Source organism: Lolium rigidum, chromosome 1, assembly GCF_022539505.1.
Source record: "Lolium rigidum isolate FL_2022 chromosome 1, APGP_CSIRO_Lrig_0.1, whole genome shotgun sequence".
Classification (NCBI taxonomy): Eukaryota; Viridiplantae; Streptophyta; class Magnoliopsida; order Poales; family Poaceae; genus Lolium; species Lolium rigidum.
Genome location: NC_061508.1, coordinates 289,099,827 through 289,113,272, shown reverse-complemented (window position 1 = coordinate 289,113,272; position 13,446 = coordinate 289,099,827).

The following is a 13,446-nucleotide window of genomic DNA, read 5'->3' as shown; positions in this document are numbered from 1 at the left end:
CATGTAGTAACTCTAAAATGTCTTGGATAATTTGATGCTTGGCAATTGTTGTGCTCATGTTTAAGCTCTTGCATCATATACTTTGCACCCATTAATGAAGAAACACTTATAGCTTGCTAATTTGGTTTGCATATTTGGTTTCTCTAGAGTCTAGATAATATCTAGTATTGAGTTTTGAACAACAAGGAAGATGGTGTAGAGTCTTATAATGTTTACAATATGTCTTTTATGTGAGTTTTGCTGCCCTGCTCATCCTTGTGTTTGTTTCAAATAACCTTGCTAGCCTAAACCTTGTATCGAGAGGGAATACTTCTCATGCATCCAAAATACTTGAGCCAACCACTATGCCATTTGTGTCCACCATACCTACCTACTACATGGTATTTATCCGCCATTCCAAAGTAAATTGCTTGAGTGCTAGCTTTAAAATTCCATCATTCACCTTTGCAATATATAGCTCATGGGACAAATAGCTTAAAAACTATTGTGGTATTGAATATGTACTTATGCACTTTATCTCTTATTAAGTTGCTTGTTGTGCGATAACCATGCTTCTGGGACGCCATCAACTATTCTTTGTTGAATATCATGTGAGTTGCTATGCATGTCCGTCTTGTCTGAAGTAAGAGAGATCTACCACCTTAATGGTTGGAGCATGCATATTGTTAGAGAAGAACATTGGGCCGCTAACTAAAGTCATGATTCATGGTGGAAGTTTCAGTTTTGGACATATATCCTCAATCTCATATGAGAATAATAATTGTTGCCACATGCTTATGCCTTAAAGAGGAGTCCATTATCTCGTTGTCCATGTTGTCCCTGCATGGATGTCTAAGTTGAGAATAATCAAAAGCGATAAATCCAAAATGCGAGCTTTCTCCTTAGACCTTTGTACAGCGGCATGGAGGTACCCCATTGTGACACTTGGTTAAAACATGTGCATTGCAAAGATCCGGTAGTCCAAGCTAATTAGGACAAGGTGCGGGCACTATTAGTATACTATGCATGAGACTTTCAACTTGTAAGATATAATTTACATAACCCATATGCTTTATTACTACCGTTGACAAAATTGTTTCATGTTTTCAAAATAAAAGCTCTAGCACAAATATAGCATTCGATGCTTTCCTTTTTGAAGGACCATTCTCTTTACTTTTATGATGAGTCAGTTCACCTATCTCTCTCCACCTCAAGAAGAAAACACTTGTGTGAACTATGCATAGATTCCTACATACTTGCATATTGCACTTGTTATATTACTCTATGTTGACAATTATCCATGAGATATACATGTTACAAGTTGAAAGCAACTGCTGAAACTTAATCTTCCTTTGTGTTGCTTCAATACCTTTACTTTGATTTATTGCTTTATGAGTTAACTCGTATGCAAGACTTATTAATACTTGTCTTGAAGTACTATTCATGAAAAGTCTTTGCTTTATGATTCACTTGTTTACTCATGTCATTACCATTGTTTTGATCGCTGCATTCATTACATATGTTTACAAATAGTATGATCAAGGTTATGATGGCATGTCACTTCATAAATTATCTTTGTTATCGTTTTACCCGCTCGGGACGAGCGTAACTAAGCTTGGGGATGCTTGATACGTCTCCGACGTATCGATAATTTCTTATGTTCCATGCCATATTATTGATGATACCTACATGTTTTATGCACACTTTATGTCATATTCGTGCATTTTCTGGAACTAACCTATTAACAAGATGCCGAAGAGCCAGTTCCTGTTTTCTGTTGTTTTTGGTTCTAGAAATCCTAGTAAAGAAATATTCTCGGAATTGGACGAAATCAAGACCCGTGTCCCTATTTTTCCCGGAGCCTTCCGTAACACCCGAGAGCCGCCGGAGGGAATCCTCGGGGGCCCCACACCACACCCTGGCGTGGCCAGAGGGGGGCCGCGCCGCCCTATGGTGTGGGCCCCCCAGGCCCCCTCCGAGGCTGCCCTTCCGCCTATTTAAAGCCTCCGTCGCGAAAACCCTATTACGTTGGACGAAACCCACAGAAACCTTCCGCAGCCGCCGCCATCGCGAAGCCAAGATCCGGGGGACAGGAGTCTCTGTTCCGGCACCCTGCCGGAGCGGGGAAGTGCCCCGGAAGGCTTCTCCATCGACACCGCTGCCATCTCCACCGCCATCTTCATCACCGCTCGTCGCTCCCATGAGGAGGGAGTAGTTCTCCATCGAGGCTCGGGGCTGTACCGGTAGCTATGTGGTTCATCTCTCTCCTATGTACTTCAATACAATAATCTCATGAGATGCCTTACATGATTGAGATTCATATGATGATGCTTGTAATCTAGATGTCACTATGCTAGTCAAGTGAGTTTTACTTATGTGATCTCCGGAGACTCCTTGTCCCACGTGTGTAAAGGTGACGAGTGTGTGCACCGTGTGGGTCTCTTAGGCTATATTTCACAGAATACTTACTCACTGTTATGAATGGCGTAGTGAAGTGCTTATTTATATCTCTTTATGATTGCAATGTGTTTTGTATCACAATTTATCTATGTGCTACTCTAGTGATGTTATTAAAGTAGTTTATTCCTCCCGCACGGTGTAATGGTGACGAGTGTGTGCATCCGTGTTAGTACTTGGCTTATGCTATGATCACGATCTCTTGTAGATTGTGGAGTTAATTATCATTATGATAGTATTGATGTGATCTATTCCTCCTACATAGCGTGAAGGTGACAGTGTGCATGCTGTGTTAGTACTTGGTTTAGTCGTGTTGATCTTTCTTGCACTCTAAGGTTATTTAAATATGAACATTGAATTGTGGAGCTTGTTAACTCCGGCATTGAGGGTTCGTGTAATCCTACGCAATGTGTTCATCATCCAACAAGAGTGTAGAGTATGCATTTATCTATTCTGTTATGTGATCAATGTTGAGAGAGTCCACTAGTGAAAGTCTAATCCCTAGGCCTTGTTCCTAAATATCGCTATCGCTCCTTGTTTACTCGGTTTTACTGCGTTACTACTGCTGCATTACTACTGCTTGTTTACTGTCCTGGGCAAAGCACTTTTCTGGTGCCGTTGCCACTGCTCATACTTATTTATACCACCTGTATTTCACTATCTCTTCGCCGAACTAGTGCACCTATTAGGTGTGTTGGGGACACAAGAGACTTCTTGCTTTGTGGTTGCAGGGTTGCATGAGAGGGATATCTTTGACCTCTTCCTCCCTGAGTTCGATAAACCTTGGGTGATCCACTTAAGGGAAACTTGCTGCTGTTCTACAAACCTCTGCTCTTGGAGGCCCAACACTGTCTACAAGAATAGAAGCTCCCGTAGACATCAGTCATTCCGAGATTTTTTCGCGGCGGACGCGCTCTGAGAATATATTGTCGAGTGCCTTTTCCGGCTGCCGGAATGGCACACTTATTTGAGTCATATGATGACTTACTATCTTGACCTCCCGATGGGAGTATATGAAGAGTTATGTTTTAACTCGAAGATGTACAATGATACTCCTTATATTTCATCGGGTGCGCGACCAGTGGTCCCGCGCTCCCGATGGGAGTAGCCCCCGAGGCTACAACCAAGTGCTTGTACTTGGTTGTAGGCTCAAGTTTTTGTTGTCTTGTCACTATATTGTCAGCTTCCCATCTTTTTCATTTTTATCGGGTGCGCGACCAGCGCTCCCGATGGGAGTAGCCCCCGAGGCTACAACCAAGTACTTGGCTCAATTTTTTCTATTTTGTATCAACTCGATATTTTCTTTTGCTGCCTCTCCCTCTTATCAGAAATATGAACCATATTTCTGATAAGAGTATCCCCCGAGCGTATGACCAAATTCTTTGTATTTGATCATAAGCTCCCGATGTTTTTCTGGTTAGCTCACTCGTGCTTTTCCCTGTCGCTATATTTGATAGAAACACTCGATGTTTTTCTTTAGAGTGATATCATTGCTGACGATAGCCACGACCACCTCCTTGAAAACCACGGCTCTTGTCACGTCTCTGAAGTGTGGGTCCAAAGTTATGCACGGTCGACACGTTGCGCAAGTGGGGGACACACGTCCTCCGCAATTACCGGCACGCGCGCAGTAACTTCTTTCCAAAACGACGATTATACCCTTTTTGACACGCGTAAGGCATAAGATTATTTTCCTTTTCATCCAACGGTGCGACGGATCGGTTCCTCGCTATAAACTGCCCCTTCGTCCTCATTCTCCCCATTCGCTGCGCCGTTCATCTCTCTCCTCTCTCCAGTTCCGCCATAGCCGTCCCCAAGCTCCTCACGCTCGTGCTTCCAATCATCCCCCTTCTCCAGTAAAGCTCAGTTCTATGTCGCCGCGCACCAAACTGATGAGGCACACCGCTCCAGGCACCAACACATCGATGGAGAAAGTGGAGATCACTGGATGGGAGAGATCCAAAATCTCCAACCAGGACCAGAAGACCCTCAAGAAGCTTGTCCTGGTCAAGAAGGAGGGCTCGCTGATCTTCCCTGGCGAAGAAAGCTTCCCGCGTCCTCCGATTGGATACTGGGTAACTTTCATCGATCACCTATTCGCGGCATTTCCACCCCCATCCACGAGTTTCTTCGTGGACTTCTCTTTGTTTACGGGATTCAGCTGCATCAGCTGACCCCCAACTCCATCCTCCACATCTCGATTTTTATCACCTTGTACGAATGCTTCCTGGAGACCCATCCTCATTGGGGCCTGTGGAAGCGCATTTTCTATCTCCGGCGCAACAGCTCCCGCAACGTCGCCTACAATGTGGGCGGCGTTTTCATCTGCATTCGACCCGATGTTGACTAATTCGACGTCAAATTCCCCGACTCTGTCCAAGGATGGCCCAGGAGGTGGTTGTACATCCAGGAGGAGTACGTCAACTCCCAGGAGTACGGCATTTCTGCATTTGACGGTGCCGCAGAAATCCTCAGGCGCCGATCCTGGGACGCCGAGGCTACTGCCGAAGAAAAAACAGCTATGGATGCTCTGATGAAGCGCATCCACCAGCTCCAGAACACCCACGGTGAAGAACTGTCGTGTGTTCAAATCACTGCTTATTTCTTTAGGATCAGGGTGCAACCTCTGTTGGCTCGCAAAAACCCCCTTTGGATGTATGCTGGCGAGAAAGACATTGATCGCGTGTCCAAAGATCTCTCTGTGAAGGACTTGGAGAAGCTCATTCGACGTTTTTCCTTGTTAAGCAAGAAACACGAGGTTCCAACCTCTTGTTGCGTGGAGCCGTATAGTGGCAGCCATGCCCTTCCCAAAGTAAGTAACTTCTTTCTTCGAGTTGTGCTTTTATTTTTCGACTGCTTCCTCATTTGCTTTGTATATTCACCTCGATCTTGATTTTTCATCTTACAGAACCACCAAGTTCTATCTTCTCTTCCTCCCCTTCCTGAAGGTGGAGAGGTGGACGAGTGAACTGTTGTCACTGACGACTCGCAAGAACCCTCTCGTTATGAGAGTGAAGTCACAGGATCTCACAAATCCGCAGCTTCCTCCGAAAAAGAAACTGAATCAGAGCCTTCCGAATCAGGCCGCTCTCCTCCTTCCACCATTTCTCCAAGGAGAAAGAGAAAAAGGGATGAAGTCGAAGATTCTGGCACCTCCAAGCCCACTGAGTCAGCTACCGAACAAACTTCACCCGGAGAAGAGGGTGCCTTTAACCCTTACGATGATGCTGGCTCCGTTAGCTCATAAGGTTCGTTATTGTTATTTTTTGTCCAACTCCTTTTTCTTCGGCATACTCATTTTTCTGTGTTGACAGTGGCGAGGAGGAAGAAGAAAAGGAAGAACCTGAGGTTCATGGTACGGCTCTAATGAGTACGTCCCATACCATGGTTCTTTCCGAGGAGCAGCGTGATGACCCACAAGTATAGGGGGTGTATCGTAGTATCTTCGATAAGTAAGAATGTCGATCCCAACGAGGAGCAGAAGGTGTTGACAAGCAGTTTCGATGAAGGATTCACTGTAAATGCTCACAGACAAGTATTCAGGGGGTTTTGATGTAACAGATGAATAAAGTACGAGTAAGTAAAGTGCGAGAGTAATAATTGCAGCGAGTGGCCCAATCCTTTTTAGCACAAAGGACAAGCCGGTTTGTTTACTTATAATGACCAAACGTTCTCGAGGACACACGGGATTTTAGTCTAGTGCTTTCGCTACATACGGCTAATTAATCTTCATTGTTTTGATAAGTGTTGTGTGGGTGAACCTATGCTAATGTACCGCCCTTCCTAGGACTAATACGTACTTGTGATTATACCCCTTGCAAGCATCCGCAACTACAAGAAAGTAATTAAGATAAATCTAACCACAGCCTTAAACTCTGAGATCCTGCTATCCCTCCTGCATCGATATACCAACGGGGGCTCGGGTTTCGTCACTCCGGCAACCCCGCAATTGGCAAACGAGTACAAGATGCATTCCCCTAGGCCCATAAAGGTGAAGTGTCGTGTAGTCGACGTTCACACGACACCACTAGAAGAATAACACCACAACTTAAATATCATAACTTTGAATATTACTCAACCATACTTCACTACTAACATTTAGACTTCACCCAATTCCTCAAGAACTAAACAAACTACTCACGAGACATCATATGGAACATGATCAGAGGTGATATGATGATGAATAATAATCTGAACATAAACCTTGGTTCAACGGTTTCACTCAATAGCATCAATAACAAGTAGAAATCAACACCGGGAGAGTTTCCCCTATCAAACAAACAAGATCAAAACCCAAATTGTTACAGCGGTGACGAGGTGCAGCGGTGGAGATGGCGGTGATGATGATGAAGATGATGATGATGGTGATGGAGATGATGTCCAGCTCGATGGCGGTGACGATGGCGTCGATTTCCCTCCCGGGAGGGAATTTCCCCGGCAGATCTCAGCCTGCCGGAGAGCTCTTTTCTCTCTGGTGTTCTCCGCCCCGCAGAGGCGGCTGTGGCTCTTCGCGACGTACCCCCGGAGCTTAGGTTTTCGGGACGAAGGAGTACGCGAAGAAAAGGAGGCGAGAGGGGCTGTGGGCCCCCTCCTCACAGGGCGGCGCGGCCAGGCCTTGGGCCGCGCCGGCCTATGGGGTGGGCCCACCTCGGGTCCCCTCTTCTCCCCCTTCTGGCTCCCTTCGTCATCTGGAAAAATAGGATTTTTCGTATAATTCCCGTCAATTGTTGATCTTCCGAAATATTGCATTCTGACGGTGCTTTTTCCAGCGGAATCCTGGCTCCGGTGCGCGATCCTCCAATAATCATGAAACATGCAAAATAGATGAAATAACATAAGTATCATCTCCAAATATGAAATATGTCAATGAATAATAGCAAATTATGATATAAAATAGTGATGCAAATTGGACGTATCACAGCGCACCTCCCCAGAATCTTCGCCTCCCCCTCAACAGGACGTGGAGATGCATACTCCTACAGCCAGCCCCCGAGCTCCTTCGCCAAAGAGAGCAAGGATTTCGGCTGGCGATAGTCATGCAATTGTTGCGGGGAGTTCCTCGACTCCTTCTTTGGACGATGTATGTATTCTTTTTCTTCTTGATTCGCTATTTTGCTTTGCCAATCTATCTTAGATCGTTTGTCGAGTTTTTCCTCTTCTGAACTTGTTTTCCTGACGCTCTCTTTATAGCAAGTGATGAAGCATCTGATCAAACTTGGGACCCAATTTATTGGGTTTCGTGATGCAGCCGAAGATTTGAGAGGTAAGGCTCTCTTTGTTCTGGGTAACCCATTTTTCTCGGCACACTTGTTTTGTATTCTGACAACGGATTTTCGCCTTTTGACCGTCTTTTCAGAGAACCTCGACCGAGCCAAGAAACGCGCTGACGAGCTGGCTGTTAAGCTTGAGCAAAGCGAAAAGGCTCGCGAAAAAGCTGAACAAGATGCCGCTGCTGTTGGAGATCTTCGCCAAAGGCTCCACAATGCTGAAAGTGCTCTGAGCGAGAAGGTTTCTCAGCAAATCGCGCGTGAGAATGCCATCATAGATCGTTTGGAGACCCAAAACCGGCGATTCCTTAGTAAGTGTTTTCCTTCGCCTGCCTTTGTTTTTATCTTTACTTGCTTCCCTGAATATTGATGAGCTTGTGCTTTGCTCCAGCAGGAAGGATGGGTGAGGATTTTACCTTGCATGAGGGTGCCGAGGATCATCTTGTCGACACCTCCTCGAGCTGCAAGGCAACCTGGCACGCACTAATATTTCCGACGCTCGTGCCGCGTTTAAGCGACTATTTCCTCACTTCTTTCCTAAGCAGACACAACCCAAGATTTTCTCTGAGCTTGTGCAACGCTTTCGAGGTGAAGAAGATCTTGTCTTGGTTTATCGGCAAGAGAACTTGAAGGTTGGAGTCGAGGGAACCATTGCCCTGGTTACCGACAGCCGCCAAGATGTCGACTGGGCGAAGGCTGGTGACCCCAAGGGGATGAACAAGGAGAAATGGAAGACTTTGGTGAAGGCTGCAAAGCCTCACTCGAAGAAAATCCTCGCCTTCTTGGGGCACAAACCTGCTGCATCTGCTAGCACTACCAAGCCGGAGGTCAAGTAGACCAACCTATCCCTTTGTCTTTTCTTTTTCCTTTTGTAGTTGTCGCTATCCTTATGATTTGTGACTATCTTTGTCGACTCGTTAGGAGTCAGCTTTGTAAGGGGCCTCGATTATGTAAATATCTCAACTATTAATGAAAAAAGGTGATCCTTGTTGAATGATTGATGTCGATATTTCTTTCTTCCAGTTCGTATTTGATAACTATTCTGAGGCCGCTGGACCGTCCTCTACTTCTCCCGCAGCATCTCACTCTAAACGGATACCTGGCAATGTTTTCTTGGACGATTCTTCATGTGCTGACTCGATTCAGAAAGAACTGACTGAACTTCGACAGCAACTTCAAGCCATGAAAAAACAAGCCATGAAGGTCATGGACCAATCCCGCAAATCCTCCGAACATGAGAAAACTGCCCTCCGACGGGCTCAGGAAGCTCTGGAACTGAAGGAAGTTGCGGTGGCCGAGGTTTTACAGGCTACCGTCCGAGAAAATTATATGCTTGACCTGATGACTGACGCAAGTCTAGATATGGCGGGTACGTTGCGCTTCATCTTGCTTTTTCCTCATCAATGATCGTATGTTTTGTCATATGTTGCTTTTCTTTTTTGGTTCTAGGTTCCTTTATTGATGTTGTTGCTGAAGATCAACGCGTTGACTCGCGAGTTGATGTCCTTCTCTGGCTTGCCAGACAGAATGGCAGTGATTTGTGGGCTAGCGAGGATCGCACCCGATAAAATTGTTCAATTCCAGGATCGTTCTGCTCAGGTCCGAGAATTTGTTGAGTTCTGCACTAGTACCTTAGCCATGGTGTACAGCGCTATGTTTCCTCGGAATCCTCAACCCGAAACTCTTCCTGAGTTGATGAAAAAGTTCAAAAACGTTAATCAGATCCATAACTTCGTAAAAGCCCAACTGATGGCTGGTGCCAGGTTTGCATTGATCTGGTTGAAGATTTGCCACTAAAAACTGGATCTGGATAAGGTTATCGACGTCTGCTACTCCAAATTAAAGCAGAGAACAAGAAACGTCGACAAGCTTAACGATGCAGTTACGCCGATTGTCGAGAAGATGATTGAAGAACTCCTGAGGGTTGATGATGTTTTCTTCCATGACTATCATTATGCAGATGCCCCGGATGCTCCAGCTGAGGGTGGAAGAGTAACTATAGATGATCTGTTATAGCTGTTTTGTTTTTTCTTTCTATTATGCTCACTGCTGGGTCAGAGTGTAAAGTTTGTATATTGCGGGTCACTTGTACTTTAAACATTATTTGCGAGACTCATGTGTAGTCAAAGCATGTTTGTATGTTTTTTGCTTTCCTTTAGCCCCCGAGTGTTTCGATAGTCATATCTATGTTTATTATTCGTGAGGTTTTTTAACCAAGACAAATAGTTTCAGGCTATATTTTGTGAAAGCCGAGTATATATTGTTTAATTCTTTGGGTTCGAGCCCCCGAGCCTGACGATGAGAGAGATATATATCACCAATGTTTTTACTATATTGCAGCATCGCGAGCCCGCCTCATTAAAAACCTTTCAGCCGCACTCGGTGCCCTGAAAGGAAAAGAGTGCGTCTGAAAACTCGCGAGCATTTCAGTACATTGTGGGATTACATATGTGACACTATTTTGGCTTCTACGCATAAAAACATCGAAGATGTGCCACGTTCCATGGGTTTGGCTCTTCCTTCCCTGTCTTCTTGTCCTTCAATCTGTATGCTCCTCCTGGAATCACTTCGGTAACGATGTATGGTCCTATCCAAGAAGATTCGAATTTTTCATGGTTGTCCTGAGTGAACTGAAGAACCAAGTCGCCAACTTGAAAGGACCTCGGTCGCAAGCGTCGGCTATGGTAATTTTTCAGGTTCCGTTGGTATGTGGTGACTCTCGACAGCACCTCGTCTCTGGCTTCGTCGAGTGTGTTGACATCATCTTCCAGCGCCTTTCTCGAGGTTTCTTCATCATACTCCGCCACTCTCGGAGAATTATGTTCTATTTCTATCGGGAGTACTAATGCGTGTAGTTGACACGTCCGTTGGGAACCCCAAGAGGAAGGTGTGATGCGCACAGCGGCAAGTTTCCCTCAGTAAGAAACCAAGGTTTAATCGAACCAGTAGGAGTCAAGAAGCACGTTGAAGGTTGATGGCGGCGGGATGTAGTGCGGCGCAACACCAGAGATTCCGACGCCAACGTGGAACCTGCACAACACAACCAAAGTACTTTGCCCCAACGAAACAGTGAGGTTGTCAATCTCACCGGCTTGCTGTAACAAAGGATTAACCGTATTGTGTGGAAAATGATTGTTTGCAAGAAAACAGTAAAACAAGTATTGCAGCAGATTTGTATTTCAGTATAAAAGAATGGACCGGGGTCCACAGTTCACTAGAGGTGTCTCTCCCATAAGATAAAAGCATGTTGGGTGAACAAATTACGGTCGGGCAATTGACAAATAGAGAGGGCATAACAATGCACATACATGTCATGATAAATATGGTGAGATTTAATTGGGCATTACGACAAAGTACATAGACCGCTATCCAGCATGCATCTATGCCTAAAAAGTCCACCTTCAGGTTATCGTCCGAACCCCTTCCAAGTATTAAGTTGCAAAACAACGAGACAATTGCATTAAGTATGGTGCGTAATGTAATCAATAACTACATCCTCGGACATAGCATCAATGTTTTATCCCTAGTGGCAACAAGCACTTCCATAACCTTAGGGGTTTCGTCACTCCCAGCATTCACGGAGACAGGAACCCACTATCGAGCATAAATACTCCCTCTTGGAGTTAATAGCGAAAACTTGGCCGAGCCTCTACTAATAACGGAGAGCATGCAAGATCTTAAACAACACATAGGTAATAACTTGATAATTAACATAACATAGTATTCTCTATCCATCGGATCCCGACAAACACAACATATAGAATTACAGATAGATGATCTTGATCATGTTAGGCAGCTCACAAGATCCAACAATAAAGCAAAATGAGGAGAAGACAACCATCTAGCTACTGCTATGGACCCATAGTCCAGGGGTGAACTACTCACTCATCACTCCGGAGGCGACCATGGCGGTGAAGAGTCCTCCGGGAGATGAATCCCCTCTCCGGCAGGGTGCCGGAGGAGATCTCCAGAATCCCCCGAGATGGGATTGGCGGCGGCGGCGCCTCAGTAAGGTTTTCCGTATCGTGGCTCTCGGTACTGGGGGTTTCGCGACGGAGGCTATTTGTAGGCGGAAGGGCAGGTAAAGAGGCGGCACGAGGGGCCCACACCATAGGTTGGCGCGGCCAGGGCCTGGGCCGCGCCGCCCTGGTGTGTCGCCACCTCGTGGCCCCACTTCGACTCTCCTTCGGTCTTCTGGAAGCTTCGTGGCAAAATAGGACCCTGGGCGTTGATTTCGTCGAATTCCGAGAATATTTCGTTACTAGGATTTCTGAAACCAAAAACAGCAACTGGCTCTTCGGCATCTTGTTAATAGGTTAGTTCCAGAAAATGCACGAATATGACATAAAGTGTGCATAAAACATGTAGATATCATCAATAATGTGGCATGGAACATAAGAAATTATCGATACGTCGGAGACGTATCGCATCCCCAAGCTTAGTTCTCGCTCGTCCCGAGCAGGTAAAACGATAACAAAGATAATTTCTGAAGTGACATGCCATCATAACCTTGATCATACTATTTGTAAACATATGTAATGAATGCAGCGATCAAAACAATGGTAATGACATGAGTAAACAAGTGAATCATAAAGCAAAGACTTTTCATGAATAGTACTTCAAGACAAGCATCAATAAGTCTTGCATAAGAGTTAACTCATAAAGCAATAAATCAAAGTAAAGGTATTGAAACAACACAAAGGAAGATTAAGTTTCAGCGGTTGCTTTCAACTTGTAACATGTATATCTCATGGATAATTGTCAACATAGAGTAATATAACAAGTGCAATATGCAAGTATGTAGGAATCAATGCACAGTTCACACAAGTGTTTGCTTCTTGAGGTGGAGATAAATAGGTGAACTGACTCAACATAAAAGTAAAAAGAATGGTCCTTCAAAGAGGAAAGCATCGATTGCTATATTTGTGCTAGAGCTTTTATTTTGAAAACATGAAACAATTTTGTCAACGGTAGTAATAAAGCATATGAGTTATGTAAATTATATCTTACAAGTTGCAAGCCTCATGCATAGTATACTAATAGTGCCCGCACCTTGTCCTAATTAGCTTGGACTACCGGATCATCGCAATACACATGTTTTAACCAAGTGTCACAATGGGGTACCTCCATGCCGCCTGTACAAAGGTCTAAGGAGAAAGCTCGCATTTTGGATTTCTCGCTTTTGATTATTCTCAACTTAGACATCCATACCGGGACAACATGGACAACAGATAATGGACTCCTCTTTAATGCATAAGCATGTGGCAACAATTATTATTCTCATATGAGATTGAGGATATATGTCCAAAACTGAAACTTCCACGATGAATCATGGCTTTAGTTAGCGGCCCAATGTTCTTCTCTAACAATATGTATGCTCCAACCATTAAGGTGGTAGATCTCTCTTACTTCCGACAAGACGGACATGCATAGCAACTCACATGATATTCAACAAAGAATAGTTGATGGCGTCCCCAGAAACATGGTTATCGCACAACAAGCAACTTAATAAGAGATAAAGTGCATAAGTACATATTCAATACCTGTTGACTGCCAAAACCCACCGGCGGGCAGCGGCCTTGTCAATACTGTAGAGCCGGGGGGAGCCTAGAGCTGCGGCTGGCTGAGACCCCTCCGAGCGACGGCCCGCAATGCTCTTCTGGTCACACGCGGCGTTGCGAAGTGCAAGGGCGTGCCACCTGACCTATACCCGGTCGGGAAGGTGATGAGGTTGCCTCGCTTA